The sequence below is a fragment of the Pristiophorus japonicus genome, chromosome X (assembly GCF_044704955.1).
Source record: "Pristiophorus japonicus isolate sPriJap1 chromosome X, sPriJap1.hap1, whole genome shotgun sequence".
Taxonomy (NCBI): Eukaryota; Metazoa; Chordata; class Chondrichthyes; family Pristiophoridae; genus Pristiophorus; species Pristiophorus japonicus.
This window is the reverse complement of record NC_092010.1, coordinates 4,882,414-4,896,090: the sequence shown is the minus strand read 5'-3', so window position 1 is coordinate 4,896,090 and position 13,677 is coordinate 4,882,414. Positions and strand designations below refer to the sequence as shown.

The 13,677-nt window shown below is 45.1% G+C and overlaps 1 long non-coding RNA gene across 1 annotated transcript in view; it reads left to right on the top strand.

Moving 5' to 3' along the window:
* The window catches only part of LOC139240829 (uncharacterized), a 163,507-nt gene extending 150,931 nt beyond the window's left edge, over positions 1 to 12,576 (top strand). The window contains exon 5 of the long non-coding RNA XR_011588742.1: positions 12,518 to 12,576. This is a non-coding gene — a long non-coding RNA (uncharacterized lncRNA). The remainder of the gene's footprint in view (positions 1 to 12,517) is intronic.
* Positions 12,577 to 13,677: the final 1,101 nt, after the last annotated feature.

The window sequence follows — 13,677 nt, the reverse complement described above, 5'->3', positions numbered from 1 at the left end:
GGTGGGGGGGAAACAGAAAGAGATTGGGGTGAGGGGGGAGAGAGAGAGAGACTGGGGGACAGGGGAGAGAGAAAGCCTGGGGGGGATGAGGGGGATTGAGAGTGAGAGCCTGGAAGGCAGGGCTGGCGTGAGAGAGAGCCTGGGGGTGGGGTGATTAGGGTGGAGAGAGAGCATGGGGGGAGGGAGAGAGAGAGCCTGGGAGAGAGAGAGAGCCTGGGCGGGGAGGGGGGGCGAGTGGGGGATGGATAGAGAGAGAGCCTAGAGGGGAGAGAGAGAAAGAGAGTGCCTGGGGGAAAAGAGAAAGATCACTGGGGAGAGAGAGAGCCTGGAGGGTAGGCGGGGAGGGAGAGATAGAGAGAGCCTGGGGGAGAGAGTGCCTGGGGGAGAGAGTGAGAGAGAGAGAGAGACTGGGGGAGAGAGTGCCTGGAGGAGAGAGTGAGAGAGAGAGAAAGAGAGCCTGGGGGAGAGAGAGAGAGAGAGAGAGCGCCTGGGGGATAGAGAGTGCTTTGGGGAGAGAGAGAGAGAGAGCTTGGAAGGGAGGGGTGGAGGGAGAGATAGAGAGTGCCTGCAGGGGGAGAGAGAGAGCCTGGGGCAGAGAGAGAGAGGGCATGGGGGGAGGGAGAGAGAGAGCCTGGGGGAGAGAGAGAGCGAGCCCGGAGAAGGGGTGGGAAGAGATAGAGAGGGAGGGGGGAGTAAGTGGTAGTGAGTGACGGGATGGGGGTGAAGAAAGAGACACGGGGGGGATCGGAGGGGAGAGAGGACCTTCCAATCCAGAAGTTACGACACTGTCACCATTTATTTCATACCCAATAAACCCGTTAACAATCCACACACAATACCCCATCTAAGGCGGGGGGAGGGGAGGCAACACTTGCAATGGGGGTAAGTGACTTTGGCTGGGGGAGGGACACACTTGCGCTGGGGTAAGGGAGTTCAGCTGGCACTTGGTGGTTTCTGGGGAGATCTAACCTCTGTGGCTTCTGGAAGTCAAAGTGGATCAAGTTACAATTTGCAAAGTCAGTGAGAACTTGAGCTAGGCAGTCCCAGTTACACATTCCAGAGAAACTTCAGGGTGTGGCTTATCCTCCAAGGGGACCAATCAGAGACAAGCGTGGCTATTTTTACAGTACAAATAAAAGCATCAATTTGTAAACAAGGATGAGGATTTTGAAATCGAGACATTGCCAATGTAGGTCGGTGAACACAGGAGTAATGGGTGAGTGGGACTTGGTGCGAGTTAGGACATGGGCTGCCGAGTTTTGGAATGAGCTCAAGTTTACGTAGGGTCGAATGTGGGAGTCCAGCGAGGACTGCATTGGAGTAGTCAAGTCGTGAGGTGACAACGGTATGGATGAGGGTTTTAGCAGCAGATGAGCTGAGGCAGGGGCGGAGATGGGCAATGTTATGGAGGTGGAGAAAGGCGGTTTTAGTTAGGCCACAGATTGTGCCATAGGATCTTTAACTTTTCTATTACTCTTTACTACTAAACATCTTGTTAAACCCCTCTCCCCTGTCTCCACCACACTCACCTCTAATAACAAGTGTGAGGAGCCCATGGACTTCTTTGTCGCAATAATTTAGACCATCCAATCAGCTGCATGTGTCAGTTCCCTTCCTTCCCCAGCCCACCGGGACAAAACTCCTCTGAGGTTCCTCCCTACCCGAGCCCTGAACTCACATCTCTCTCCAGTTTCTCTCTGATCTACCCTCCTGATCTCTCCACGCTCATCTCGTCCATAAGACCCACTTCCTGCTCCCTTGACCCTATGCCCACTAAACTGCTGACCACCCAACTTGCTTTTCTGGCTTCCATGTTAGCCGGCATTGTTGACGGATCTCTCTCCTCAGGTACTGCCCCCTCTCCTTCAATTCTGCCGTCATCACCCTCTCCTAAAAAAAACAGTCCTTGACCCCACTGTGCATGCAAGCTATTGCCGTCGCATGACTTCACCGAATTTTCCGCAGCAAATTTTGCCCTGTTTCTTCCCATTTCACCTGTTTATCTACATCTTCCTGAACATTTCTACTATCCTCTTCACTGTTTACTACATTTCCAAACTTTGTGCCATCTGCAAACTTTGAAATTATGCGCTCAATACCCAAGCCCAGATCGTTAATATACATCAAAAAGAGCAGAGGTCCTAATACTGACCCCTGGGGGATAACACTGTATACTTCGTTCCAGTCTGATAAACAAGCATTCAGCACTACTCTCTGCTTTCTGTCTCTTTGCCATTTTTGAATCCATGCTTCAATTTTGCTAACAAGTCTGTTATGAGGCACTTTATCAATCACCTTTGAGATTGTAACAAAAAAAAATGATACTTTGGCTAGTTTGTATTTTGGTCAGAATCCTTACGTTTTGGTTCTTGTTTTGCCATGCACATTGTGGTCCTTTTGATACCGAGTTCCTTGGCATATTCATCACCATACCAGACCAGCAGCTCGCACCGAGGAGGAACAGGCTTGCAGGTCCGGTAATAAATTTTGGCGCAGTGCTGAAAGGCTACAAGGTTCTGTTCCTCCTTCTTTCTGGCACAGTTAACAAATCTGGAACATAACAAACAAATATTTAATATTTGAGTCAGGAGTTTGTGGATTCAATTCCCACTCCAGGAACTTGAACACATAAACCTCTCTGCCCTCTTAATTGGACATAAAAGATCCATGGCACTATTTCGAAGAAGAGCAGGGAGTTATCCCTGGTGTCATGGCCAATATTTATCCTTCAATCAACATAACAAAAACAGATTCTCTGATCATTATTACATTGCTGTTTGCAGAGTTGGCTGTATGCAAGTTGGCTGTTGCGATTGCCACATTATAACAGTGACGACAGTCCAAAAGTATTTCATTGGCTGCAATGTGCTTTGAGACATCAGGTAGTCGTGAAAGGCATGATGTAAATGCAAATCTTTCTTCATTTCAGTGGACAAAAATAAGTTAAAATTTTGAATTGAATTGAATTGAATGAACAGCATACTAGCATAGTGTTTTGGAATGACAGAACATGTCCCCAGCCATGGACAAATTTCAACTTGCTGTGGAGAGCGGAGACCAATCACTTCAGTGTAGATGCAAAAGATAATAAGCCAGAAATTGCAGTCGGAGGCTTCCCGTGGGCGGATGCCTCCAACCAAATTTTTTTTAACGAAAGTACCTGGAGGAATGATCACTTCTGATCCGAGGCCTAGATGTGCAGCCCAGAGCAGAGGCCCTTGCAATCCTGGAGCTTATGGGCAACCTGGGATCACGTGGACCTGGACCACCAATGATAATTGAGTATTCTCATTGATAGTAATGGTGGGTTTCGTTTGTACAAGCTACCATTACTAGCAATGAGAATACCCCCAAAAACACAGAAACACAACACATGAATTTACAATAAACACCTCACATATTTAAAATTAATGGAAATTGAATTGAATATTTTTGAAAAAAAATTGTTTTTTTGAATTAAAAAAAATATTTTAATGAGATTAACAATAAACTTATCTTAATGGCAAGGTGTTTAATATCAACATTAGTGATACAATTTATCTTTTAAAACTCTTATGCTGGTAAAAGGCCTTACACCTGCTTTTTCCAGGCGTAAGAATTTTAAGGACAGTTGTTGGGCAGGAGGTGGGCAAATAGCCCAACTCTCCACCCGTGAAGGCCCTTCCCCAGGTTTTGTGCGATCTGTCAACAGAAACTTTCACAGATCGCAAGTGTGGGCTTTTGGTGAATGAGCTTTACGTTCCTAAACCCGAATCTTGCGGGGCCTCTTCAGCCGCATGTGCACATCGTACACACCCCCGGAGAGGATGCAATTTACGGCCCAATGTCCCCGATATTTCCAGGGAGGGAGCAGGGGGAGGGTGTGATGGGGACGGGGGAGGTGCATAGACCCAGAAATATGAGTTTTCCAGAGATCCAGCTGAATTTAACGCCGAGAGCTGATTTAAAATGTTGTACTCGGTTTCCCGGCCACACCACCCAGAATGAGAGGCTGACTGTCTGTTGGGCGGATATTGTCCTGGATGATCAAATGAAACGGGAGAAATGAACTTCCTCATCTGTTACTGTCTTGTGATCCTCACAGTATGCTATCAGTCTTGCCTCACCTCATCCAATTTGATGTTGATTCATCCTTTGCATCAATGTATTCAAAATCCTTGTTGGATTTACTGATCTGGAGAAAGGTTTTTTGATAAAGACTGAATTAATAAAAATTTTAAAAGCAACTTTATCTTTATTTTAGCCTGTGATCAGCCTTAACAAGTATTACAAGATTGTTGTACAGTTGCGCTCTACTTCTTTTAGTATTAACTGACCATCCCCTTACCTGTTTTCTGTGATTATACCTTTGCATCAGGGTGCTCTGATCAGCAAAATGGCTTGGACTGAAATGTTGTGGCACAGGAACTATAAAAATAGAATGGAGCTGAAAATTTTTTGGAATCAGTGTACAGTCGGGAAAGGTCCCTGAATTACTGTATTGTCAGAGCGCCCCAGATTTGTATTTGGCAAATACTGTTCAATGCATTCTGAAACAAGGAATGATGAGAGTTGGTTAAGGTCGCCTGACTCTCCTCTGTCCATAAATACAATGACAGCAGGCTCTGGGAATCTCCTGGAATGGCTTTAATAGGAGAATACCTGAATTAGACAGCGGGACTGGATCAATCAGACTATGAACAAAGTACAAGGGACTGGAATGTAGACTCATTCTTCGTTGACCTTGGCTCCAGTTCAAAGTCATTGGATTAAAATGATAACAGCTACAAGGCCATCCATTACCAAGAGTCTCTGTTCCTCAAACACACGAGTGGGGAATCAATGTAAGAATGCAATTGACATAGGCCGAGAAATTGGATTAGGCCTGAAAATGGGAGATGGCAGAGCGAAGCGTGATGTGCCTGCACCTGTTCAAAGTGGTGCAGACAGCCTGTAAAATTCATGCTGTCTCATTATAAAGATTGTAGCACTTATCTCAGGGCTAAACATGCTGCTGATTGGCTTAGCCCTGAACAGGGGGGCCAGTATCATGTGTTGTCTGCTGACCAATGAAGTTTGGGCTTGGCTCTCTGTACTAATAAAGGGGGAAGTGCTTTGTTGCAGAGACACCTCATTGTCATTGTGGAGAAAGCCATGGCCGAACAGCCAAGAGAAACAGCAAGGAGATTTTCTGAGGCTGCAGGTTCGGTTGCAGGAGGCTTCAGAGTTCTGTGACCGCTTCGAATTTTTGAGGTCGCTATGCTGAGACCGTCTGGAATAGTTAAACGTGCTCTGTCTGGCTGACTGGATTCGACCATCGTGTCCTTTATGAACACTGGAGGACCATGCACAGGGCATTCCTCAATAAAAAATGTCTCGCAATCTTCACAAACTAACATAAAATACAAATTAAAGATGGATCAGTGTCTCAGTTCATTGTTCAGTGATCATTGAAGTGAAGGGGTCTAGGACTGAGGAAGGATAGATTCTCTATCGTAGATATGAACTTCCTCATTTTTTGATTGCAATTTAGTCTGCTCATACAGGTACAATATTTCCGTGATCTATCAGCTGAGGAAAACAATTGGGGCATCTTCCCTCTATGAAAATTACACCCACGAGTGCCAGTCAGATCTTCCCTCACTCTGTTGTATACAGGGGCTTGTTCTGAGTGACATATTCGGTTCTTTACTCCAAGAAGGCAGTACTGCCCTCAATTAACAAGAGCAATGCAAAAACTGGCAACAATATCACCAAGCTGTGCCACACCAGATAAGATTAGGAGTGGGCAGGAAGGGAATTTTTCACAAGGAGGCTGAATTATTTCCTTTAGCTTAAGCTTCCTCATTCTTTGAATGAATTTCAAGCTGCATATCCAGTTAGCAAAGTCCCTCTGAACCATCAGGCAAATCACTCTTGGGGACACTGCCACTTCTCAAATTTGACCTTTCAGTTATGTCATTCAAATCTTTCCACACGCCTTTAGAACTATGCTGCTTCCCAACTTAATTCTGGCTGTATTGTTAATTCTTTGGAGATGGTCATTGCTTGCATTTCATAAGTTTGAATGTTGTCTGCCGCTTGTCAGCCCGAGCTTGGATGTTGTCCAGGTCCTGCTGTAGGCTGGCATAGGATGCTTCACAACCTTAGACAAGGAGTTGCTATTCCCTATAATCAGGGGCCAATAGTTTATTATTACTGAACGTCCTATTCTATTTTATTACAACATTCCAGAATTATCATCAATAGTTTGGGATCATATTTGTGATTGTTCTTTTTCAATAAGGAAAAGCTATCGGTGCCTGTTTGTGGGCAAACACAGGCCTGCACTCCTGTCCCACCACTCTGACATGCTGTGTTGCTCCACCAATCCCCTGGTCAACCAAGACCATGTGTCATCACACCAAAACACCCAATACATTATTCCTGCCCTGAGGAAATGGATTGGTTACTTTGCACATACACAGGTAATCATCGTCACAAAGTTCCCTTTCTTCAGTGTAAACTTTTCTCTCTCTATTTCTCAAACTGTATCTTCTGCTTTCAGTCTCTTTGGTTGTTTCTTCATTTGCTGAACCCAAAATCTTTCCAGTGCAGAAAACTGTGGAATAAATTGAAAAGATCATGAACAAAAATTCAATCAATTAATTGTAATATTCTTGCATGTAAGGTTTGTTTTTTGTTGAACAGGAGATGCTGAAGTTATTTACATAATAATGCAAGACACTGTGTTAACATGATTTTAATGACTCCTGTATTAATCATGTTATCAACATAGAGCATCTCTTCCTCATTAAAACACCCCCAATTATTCAAAATAAAAATAATTTACTGAAATCTTTTATTCTGGGACAAATACCTTTATTGGATTCACTACGAGCTTCATTTTCACAAACCAAGGTACTAGTTTCTCTGTTGATCTTTTTAACTGAAAATGTCTCTTCCATAGCTGAGGCAGTGTCCTCAGTGAAGCCCCTGAAACCTTCATCTTTATTCTCTTCAGAATGAGGCGCCATCTGCGATCGGGCTTTTTGGTTCTGAAATGGAGAATGTGTTGTAAAACTTTACCTCACAGCTCCTGAATTAGAGAATAGCCGCCTCAAGACTGACTGTGTTACCAAAGGGATTATGCACAAGGTAATGTATCTGGGCTGGATTTTCAGTTATCTATAGCCTCAGTTAGTGGCCAAAGGGGGTGTTAATGCGAGCGTTAGAGTTTAGCGTCTGGGTGCGCAGCTTTTAGTGCCCCGACGTAAAATTCATTCGATGCTCTCCGGGGGCACAAATCATTAGTGCCTGCCTGCTGACGATCACTCCGATCATGACATATTCTTGGTACAACGTGCATGCTTGCACCCCAATCAGTAAATTCAGTCACTGAGTGCCCGGCAATAACAATGTCTGGAAAAACAGTCGGTACAGGCTCACAGAGTCGTTAACTGGTGGCTACTTAAACAGATGAACATAAGAACATAAGAATTAGGAACAGGAGTAGGCCATCTAGCCCCTCAAGCCTGCTCCGCCATTCAACAAGATCATGGCTGATCTGGCCGTGGACTCAGCTCCACTTACCCGCCCGCTCCTCGTAACCCTTAATTCCCTTATTGGTTAAAAATCTATCTGCGCTTCCCTCAGAAGACACAGTCAGTGCAAAGTTTACACAGAGCACGGTGCATGAGGCTTGTAGTTTGCAGCAGCTGATAAACATAATGGTAGAGGTTGAAACTAAGTAATTATGAAAATTTTAATGGGTGCATTACTGTGCCGTGCCTTTCGGGATCGGCTTTTCCCAGGATCTGATTTGCAGTTCTGCACTTGCGCATTGGTTCTGCAAGATGTACGGTCCAAACTTTCGTTATCGGCCTCCCAGCTCTGGTGTGCAACGGCTGATTTATCGCCCTGTCAGCTCTGGAATGATTCTGTCGGATTTCTGGGCGAGAGACACAAACTTTTTCTCGGCGTTAAAAGTACCGCAAAAGAGTCGTTTCCAATTTCTCCCCCTTGTCTAATGTTTATCTCCATAAGTTCTTGTAGCGTATTTCTGAAACAAAGCTACCCGACTATCCATTGGAGAAAAGCAGTCGCTCCCCAGTGTAGTGCTGAGTAACACGTATCAGAAAGTTTCCATGTTTGATACTGGACTTCTGTGTTGAGTTCTCTGATCTTATGTTCTTAAAAACAGTGGAGGTTGATAGAGACTTGGGAGTTCAGGTAAATACCTTATTAATTTGTCATGAACAGTTACACAAAATAATTAAAAAGGCAAATTGAATCCTGGCCTTTATCTCGAGGACGAGAATTCCAAGGGGGTAGAAGTTACGCTGCAGCTATACAGAACCCTGGTTAAATCATATCTGGATTGCTGTGAGCAGTTCTGGACATCAAACCTTAGGAAGGATATATTGGCCTTGGAAGCAGTGCAGTTTAAGTTTACCAGAATTATATCCGGACTTCAAGGGTTAAGTTGCAAGGAGAGATTACACAAATTAGGGTTGTATTCCCCAGAATTTAGAAGGTTAAGGGGTGATATGATCGATATTTTCAAGGTATTAAGGGGAATAGATCGGGTAGATAGAGAGAAACTAGGATTCTGGGACTGGGGTGCATAGTTTAAAAATTAGAGCCAGACCTTTCAGGAGTGAAATTCGGAAAGACTTCGACACACAAAGGGTGGTAGAAGTTTGGAGCTCTCTTCCGCAAAGGGCTATTGATGCTAGATCAGTTGTTAATTTTGCATTAGAGTTTGCTGGCATTTTGTTCATTAAAGGTATTAAGGGATCGGGGCCAAAAGACTGGTATATGGAGACAGGTCTCATTGAATGGAGGAATAGGGTTGAGGGGCTCAATGGCCTACTCTTGCTCCTATATTGCTCAGCAATTATATACGGTGCCCACAAAGCTACGTGCATGTAGTCGATGGCACCCTGTGCCATGGGGAAATCCACTCTTGTGGCAAAGTCACATGCACACTCCGTCTGCTTCTCTCTAGTCAGAGAGTTGTTAAACTATGGAATTCCATACCGCAGAGAGTTGTTGATGCCAGTTCATTGGATATATTCAAGAGGGAGTTAGATATGGCCCTTACGGCTAAGGGGATCAAGGGCTATGGAAAGAAAGCAGGAAAGGGGTACTGAGGGAATGATCAGCCATGATCTTATCGAATGGCGGTGCAGGCTCAAAGGGCCGAATGGCCTACTCCTGCACCTATTTTCTATGTTTCTATGTTTAAGACAATGAAGTCCCCTTTCCTGCCATTAAGAGCTTCTGTCACCTCTCTTATGCAGCAGTGGACAGCGAACTGTGACATGTTACAGCTGTCACCTGCTCAAGCCTGGGAGGTTCCTGACACTAAAAGTCAGGGCCATGGTCACCTGCTCATCCACTGGTAGCACTGTCCTTGCCCTGGAGTGAGGCTGCAGCTCTGGTTGTAAGAGGTGGAAGAGTTCTGTGAGAACCTCCTTCGTAAACTGCAGATGCAATTGACACTACTCCTGGCTCAGGTTGAGGTAAGGGAATTTCAGTCGGAAAGCCCTCGCTGGGTACAGCCACCTGCTGAGAGCTCTCCCTCTGTGAGCAGCTTGTTCTCTTCTTCGCTGCCTCTGCTCCATCTCACTGTCATGTGTCAGGGGGATGACAACTACAGCACCCATGACTGGGAGAAAGTGGTCTGACCAGCACCCTTGATTTCAGAAGCAAGGCCTTCTCCAATTGCAACTCAACAACTTTGAAAAATGCTCCAAACCGTTCTACAAACTTACACCAGGCAGTAGAAATCAAAAAGCTAGTTACCTGAAAATTGTTGATGATGCTTTTAAATATTGCTGGTGGGGGTTCCTTCCTGCTGCTGAACACATGTTTAGCTGTGCAAGGTTAAGAGAGGGAGATTGCTTCAGTGAAGATGATGAAAATGGCAGCGTGGCATCACATCAGCGTCACATGGCGCATCCTCCTCAGTTTCGGCTGCCCCCAAAAGTTTGTCACCATCGTCCTCCTGCTCCAGGACAACATGCTAGCTGTGATCCTGATCAATGGATCCACCACAGACCCAATTAATGTCCGGACCAGGGTCAAGCAGGGCTGCGTCATCGTGCCAACGCTCTTCTCGATCTTCCTTGCTGCAATAATCCATCTCATGCTCAACAAGCTCCCCGCTGGAGTGAAACTAAACTATGGAACCAATGGGAACCTGTTCAACCTTGGTCGCCTCCAGGCTAGATCCAAGGTCGTCCCATCCTCTGTCATCAGACTACAGTAAGCAGATGACGCTTGCGTCTGCGCACATTCAGAGGCTGAACTCCAAGCCATTGCCAACATCTCCACCGAGGCGCACGAAAGCATGTGGGCCTTACACTAAACATCCATGAGAGAAAGGTCCTCCACCAACCTGACCCTGCCACACAGCACTGCCCCTCGGTCATCAAAATCGATGGCGTGACCTTGCACAACGTGGACCATTTTCCATACCTCTGAAACCGACTATCAGCAAGGTCAGACATAGACAACGAGGTCCAACACCGCCTCCAGTGTGCCAGTGCAGCCTTCGGTCGCCTGAGGAAGCGAGTGTTCAAAGACCAGGACCTCAAATCTGGCACCAGGCTTAAGGTCTACAGGGCTGAAGTGATACCCATCCTCAGAGATGTGGACCATGTACAGTTGACACCTCAAAGCGCTGGAGAAATATCACCAGGCTGCTTCCACAAGATCTTTCAAATCCACTGGGAAGATAGATGCATCAATGTCAGTGTTCTCCATCAGACCAACATCCCCAGCATCGAAGCACTGACCACACTCGACCAGCTCCATTGGGTGGGCCCCACCATCCACATGCCCGGCACGAGATTCCCAAAGCAAGCGCTCTATTCGGAACTACTACACAGCAGATGAGCCCTAGGTGGGCAGAGGAAACATTTTAGGGACACCCTCAAAGCCTCCTTGATAAAGTGTAACATCCCCACCGAAACCTGTGAATCCCTGGCCCAAGACCGCCCTAAGTGGAATAAGGGCATCTGGGAGGGCGCTGAGCACCTCGGGTCTCGTCGCAGAGAGCATGCAGAAAACAAGTGCAGGCAGCAGAAGGAGCGTGTGGCAAACCAGACTCCCCACCCACCCTTTCCTTCAACGACTGTCTGTCCCACCTGTGACAGAGACAGTAATTCCGTGTTGGACTGGACAGTCACCTGAGAACTCACTTTTAGAGTGGAAGCAAGTCTTCCTCGACTTCGAGGGACTGCCTATGATGATGAGAATATCTACCAGTTTGTTTCCATCTCGACATATTAGTCTGATAGTTTCTATTCACACTGAATTACCTTTCTGGTATTCTCTTTCTTAGGCTTCTTGGCATCTTCATTCTTCAAGGAAGGCTTAAGCATTCTCACCGCTTTAAAAAAAAGTAATAAGTCAGTGCCTATTTAGATAATCTCAGAATTGAGTTTATTTATTATGTTAACAGAATGATAATTCTAAAAATATCTAGCGTATTTCAGGCTAAAGAAGAATCAACACATTATGCTGATGAAATTTTAAAAAAGAAAACTTCCATTAAATATATATTTCAGTCAGGAAAAGTATCAGACAATTTACTTTTCTATCCAGCTCTCCAAAACTTCAAAGTAACTGCTTCCTGACAGCAAATATGTACTAATTGCTGGGCAAACTGGTTATAATCAGGATTTAAAAAAACACTTAATATTTTAACAAACAAAACACATTCAATTTACGTGGTGGGTTTTTCACAAGAACTATAGGCGTCCAGTCCTCACCTGAATCGCTTGATTCATACACACAGGGTTGGTGTCCCCTGTTACGTCTCGACATGAATGCTGGTTTTGGTACATTCAATCCTGTGAAAATTAAAATATTCCAATTATCTGCAGCTGATCATTGCTTATTTCATTTGGCTTAACTTCCTGAGCAACACAGAGGCTTTTCTTCCATCTGTCGATCCTGAACTTAGTCAGCCCAGACTAATCAGATGAAAAGGAGCTTTTATGTTATTCTGGGGTGCTGGGAGCACAGCACTCAGGCCCAGGATCTCGAAGAGTCTTCTTCTCACAGTTTTTCTTTAGTAGTATGTCACTGATCCCTATTGCACCCATTGGAGAGTCCAAAGGAAGGAGATTTACATTTGTGACAGGTGATGATCACTTTGAGGACCAAGGGAACGGTAGGCTATCTGAGATCCTGAATTTACTTCCCTTATCTCATATTTATTGCTTTTATTCATGATTTAGTATTTAATGATAAATTTAGTGGTTTAGCACAACGAATGGGGGGAAAGCCACACTGGATAGCGACCAGTCAAGATTTTTAAAGGAAACAAAAATGCAATCACTATTTTCCTTCCAGTTTCATTTATTTCCACATAAAGTAAAATAGAACAGTACCTTTCTCTCCACCGCTGTTGGTTTAACACAATAACTCTGTTTTTGCTAACTCCAGTGACAGTGTCACTTTGTACAATGATATTGTAAATACATTGAACATCAATGTGCTTATGATGCCACTACATGGAGCAAACTTTTTTTTTCATTGACAGGATGTGGGTATCGCTGACAAGGCCCGCATGTTTTGCCCTTCAGAAGGTGGGGGTGAGCTGCCATTTCAGAGGGCAGTTAAGAGTCAACCACGTTGCTGTGGGTCTGGAATCACATATCGGCCAGACCAGGTAAGGACGGCAGATTTCCTTCCCTGAAGGACATTAATGAACCAGATGGGTGTTTATGACAATCCGGCAGATTCATGGTCACTGTTACTGACACTATCTTTTTAATCCAGATTTATTTAATTAACTGAATTTAAATTCCACAGCTACCAATGTGTGATTTGAAATCAAGACTCTGAATCATTAGTCCAGGCCTCTCGATTACTGCTCCAGTAACAGAACCGCTATGCTATCATTACCCTAACCTTTGTGTATGGGAGCATTGAGTTGTAGGCCCAGGGGCCAAAATTCAGAGTCTCAGAGACCTGTTAATGACCGTTTGCGATGGCCATTCCTAAAAATCGAATGTCTGCTGCTTTAGGATCAACAGGCCGTCTCAATCAAAATTAAGGTCAGGTTTTTTTTTTCCTGGACCCCATTCTGCCCAAGTAGATGAGCCTCCCAATTAAAATCAGATACTTACCTATCCATTTTCAGCTCGCTCCAGTGATTCCCTGCTGCACGGTGCTCCCAACAGGTTTTTCTGGGCAGCATGGCTGCCCTTAAATGGAGGGGCCAATGCCACCGCCGCAATGGAAGATTTTTGCTGGCCGATTTGCCAATCTTGGGTGTCAGGCCACTGGTCCGGTGGAGAACCCTTCCTCGTGGCCCAGTGGCCAAAGTTAAAAAACGATTGAATCTCTCCCCTTTAACAGACGGGAGAGAGCGTGGTGACACACACGCTCCAAATAGCTTATTTGGTCCAATGTACTATCTAACAATGGAACAGGATCATAAAGACCAGAAAGACCCATGTCCGATGACTGGTCTGTGCAGTTAGCTCATCTCAGCCACAGTGACAACAGAAATGTTGTAAGTGGTCTCATTCAAGTTAGCAAGAGGTAAAAATATCGGTCAACAATTTCATTCTTGGTCACTATCCAGTTTTTCTGCTAAAAAATACACATGCTAACAGATGAAGGCAGGTTCAGGACCAGCTCCGCTGTCCACATCGCACGCCTACTAACACTCAGACAGGATTTTTTGCTTTAGCA